Source organism: Alligator sinensis, unplaced genomic scaffold, assembly GCF_000455745.1.
Source record: "Alligator sinensis unplaced genomic scaffold, ASM45574v1 scaffold788_1, whole genome shotgun sequence".
Taxonomy (NCBI): Eukaryota; Metazoa; Chordata; order Crocodylia; family Alligatoridae; genus Alligator; species Alligator sinensis.
Window position 1 is genome coordinate 326,762 of NW_005842140.1, and position 3,789 is coordinate 330,550.

Genomic DNA, 3,789 nt, shown 5'->3' on the forward strand with positions numbered 1-3,789 from the left:
GCACCTGGCCAGATGACCACGAATGCTCATACAGCTGGGCCAAGGGCTCCGTGATGACCCCTGCCAGCTCCCTCAACACCCTTGGGTGAAGGGCATCTGGACCTGCAGATTTAAAAATATCCAGCCCTTCCAGAAGATCCCTAACTACCTCTGCACTGACCGAAGGCCTGACAGAGCTATCCCCGAGATTGTCCCTACCTCTGGCAGGAGGGATGTCTCGGTCCCTGTTCAAGAAAAGAGGCAAAGAAACCATTAAAAATATCGTTTTTTTCATCTGGCGTAGCCACAAGTTTACCATTTGAGTCTTGCAGGGGACCTACATTGCCTGGTGCCCTCTTCTTGCTCCCAATGTACTTGAAAATGGACTTTTTGTTGTCCTTAATTCTGGACGCTAGCCTGAGTTACATCTCTGCCTTGGCCTTCCTAATAGCCCTCCTACACTCCTGGGCCGAGGAGGAGTACTCCTCCTTGGTGATAGCCCCTCCCTTCCACTGGTTGTTTCCACTGATTGCATGCCACTTTTTTGCTCTCGGGTCCTCCTGGATGCCTTTGCTGAGCCAAGGGGACTTTTTAGCACTCTTGCCTTTTTTGGTTCACATTGGGACTGACTCCCTATGAGCTCAGAGGATCCTCTCCTTAAGGAACAACCACCCATCCTAGACTCCCATCTCATTGAACCTCCAAGTCCCCAGTGTCTCCCTTACTAATCTCCTTAGCTCATTGAAGTCCGTCCTCCTGAAGTCAAGGACTTTGGCCTTACTACTTGCTTTCACCACCTGCACCAGATTCCAGCAGACAATGGTCACTAATGCCTAGGTAGTCGAGCACCCGCAGATCCCTCACCAGGTCATTGCTTGTGGCAGGGACCAAGTCCAGCAAGGGATTTCCTCTGGTGGATTATGTACCTCCTGGGTTAGGTGGAGGTCTTGTATGCAGGCTAAAAACCTATGTGAGCATTCAGACCCGGCAGACTGATCCTCCCAGCACATGTCTGGGTAGTTTAGGTCACCCAAGACAATGACATCCCTTGACCTAACTGCCTCCATAAGCTGACCGGAGAAGTTCAGGTCCAGCTCTTCCCCCTGGTTGGGTGTTCTGTAGTAAACACCCACCGTAAGGTCCCTTTCGCCATGCCCCGCTTGTAGTTTGCCCCACATTGTCTCTCCCTTTTCCTCCTCTAACCTGAAGCTAATCCTTGATGATGTGAGTTGCTCTTTGACATAGAGTGCGACCCCCCCCAACCTTTCCTCTCTGTCCTGTTCCTTCTATATAGGGTGTACCCCCAAATGCCCACTGCTCAGTCGTGGGTGGGGTCTCACCAGGTTTCTGTAAGCCTACTAAGTCTGGATTCTTACTCGCAGTCAGGAGGCACAGTTCCTCCTGCTTGCTCCCCATACTACGAGCATTGGTGTAGTACAATTTAATGGGTTGGCCTCAGCAGTATGGTTTAATGGGCTGGCCTCAATACTGATAGGACTAAGTCCTCTTCCTTCAGTCCCTTTCGGGCGCTCCACAGCTTCAGCGTGAACTAAGAGATTCGTGTTCACGGAGAGGGTGGTTCAGATGATCAGTCTGACCCGGCCTACACTTGCGATTCTTCCTTCGTTGTTCTGCAAGTGAGGTTACCTCCAAATTGGGACAGTAGGTTAGTTTTTATTGAGTGAGTTGCCGCCTTGGGCCCCTCCTACCCAAACCTGTCACTACTCCCAAATTTGGGCTTGGATCTTACTCAACAGATTTCTGCTGGGTTCAGTTTCTTTTGTTGACCATTTAATTACTTTGGGGAATTTCCTTTCTTTCCAATCTTTTCAAAGGCTCCTAGGGTTTGATTTCTCGGAATGTGGGATATTTGCTTAAGGGTCATTTTTAGGTTAACTTTGTTAAAGGCCTCTAAAGATAAAATTCAAGAGTTAAGACTTTGAGCAAAGTCAGGACCTTCCGCACGTAGGCCAAAACAATGGCCTAGATAAGAAGATGAATCTTGTCTTCTTCCTAAACTGGCTAATGGGCAACTATTACAAACTTTCAAATATTACATTCAATATGACAATTTTCGGGATGGTCTCTGTGATGTCCCAAATCCTTGCTTTGGGCATACAGCAGACCTGCTGTGACAAGGGCTCAGAGCGACAGATTGGACCATCGGTTCCCCTCTAACTCCTTCAGACATGAGATGGACTTGGGTCTTACCCAAAAAAGCAAGGTTTAGATATATCCCAGAAGTATTCTGTAAAGCTCTTCAGTCAGAAGAGAGAATAGAATTAGGAGGAAAAATGCAGCCAACTAATTAGACCCATGATCTATCTGGTCAAATACTGGAGCTGATCACAGATAATTTATTCTACACACCTATCCTATCATTTCATAAATAAATATTTAGTGAAAAAAATAATTATTTAGTTAGATTTATAGATAGTTGGTTAATATTAGTCACATAATATCATTTTCTTCTTCTATGCTGCAAATAAATTATTCAGTAATAATTTCATCACCATTGAATCTATTATCCTATAGCTAAAATAGACTTGTGAGACTTGCTGGATAATAACGAAGTAACATATTTCAAGGGGAAACTTCTTAGCACTAAGCAATTGTTATATCATGTCTTGAAGAATGTAGGTGTCTTTTAATTTTTTTTTAAACTTATCTAATGATAATAAGGCTACCTGCTTGTTTATATTGATCTTCCCAAGCATCCCACAAGCTGAGTATGGGTTGTGTAAAAAAATATTTTTTGGGATTACGTTACCATACAATTTTTGCATATCTTTATTTTTGCAACGTGAAAGGGTAAAAATGAGCTCCTAGCTGACCTTCACTATACCGCTTCATTTTTATTTTACATGTCTTGCTAATGTTGCCTTGTATTAAACTTTTCTCTAAACTACCACAATCTTCCTTTTCAACATCTCCCTTCTTTCTATGCAACTAGTAAATGTTCTTGCCCTCCTCTATACCTCTTTTCTTCATCTTTTGAGCTAGCAACAACAAAAACAGCACAGAATTGAAGGCGAGAGCAGATCATCAATGCGCATGATGACGTTGCAGCGTGCTGCTCTTTCTCAGCACAGACTCTGTTCTTTCTGATGCTTCGTCCACAGGTGCGTATTGATTACCTGCCTTCAAAAAGCTGTCTGGCGTGGTAACCAGGTCTCTTGCCCAAGGGGTTACAGTTGTTTTTAAACACCACGAGCGGCTCAACACTAACTCTGTCTTGCACGTACCCTGCTCTTTGCTTAGGCTTGTTCTCCTTCCTATGGAAACCTGGTAAAGAAGGGTTTACTCCACTTGAAGAACACACCGATGCCAGGGTAACAACATGCATCTGGGTCCATGAAGGCAGCTTTCCTTAAGCGTTGCCAGCGATAACTGTTCTTGTGGCACCGTTTAGTACCCGCCGAAGTGTTGGGGCTTAAAGCCCGCTTTATGGAAATGGGAGGCTCCTCCCACGTTTGCTCAGCTGCACGGCTGAGGGCAGGCGAAACTTGGGGGCATCCGAACCCCGAGCCTCCGGGCTTGGGCCTGCGCGTAGGCTGCCCGCCAAAAGACACTGGAAATATCTGAAGCCCCTGGTGGGGGTGGAGGACGTTTGCCAGTCATAGGCCACTTATGGTTTTGGACTGACTCATGGATTTAGACTTGATTCGGCTCCGAACACGAAGCGTTTCTTTAAAAAAAAAACCCTGTGGCGTTACTGCGTGGCCCTGCCACGCGGGCGCCTCGAAGGCTGCCTAGAGGAAACGGATGCTGACACGAAGGGCTGCCTGGGAGGAGCGGGCAGCTAAGGGA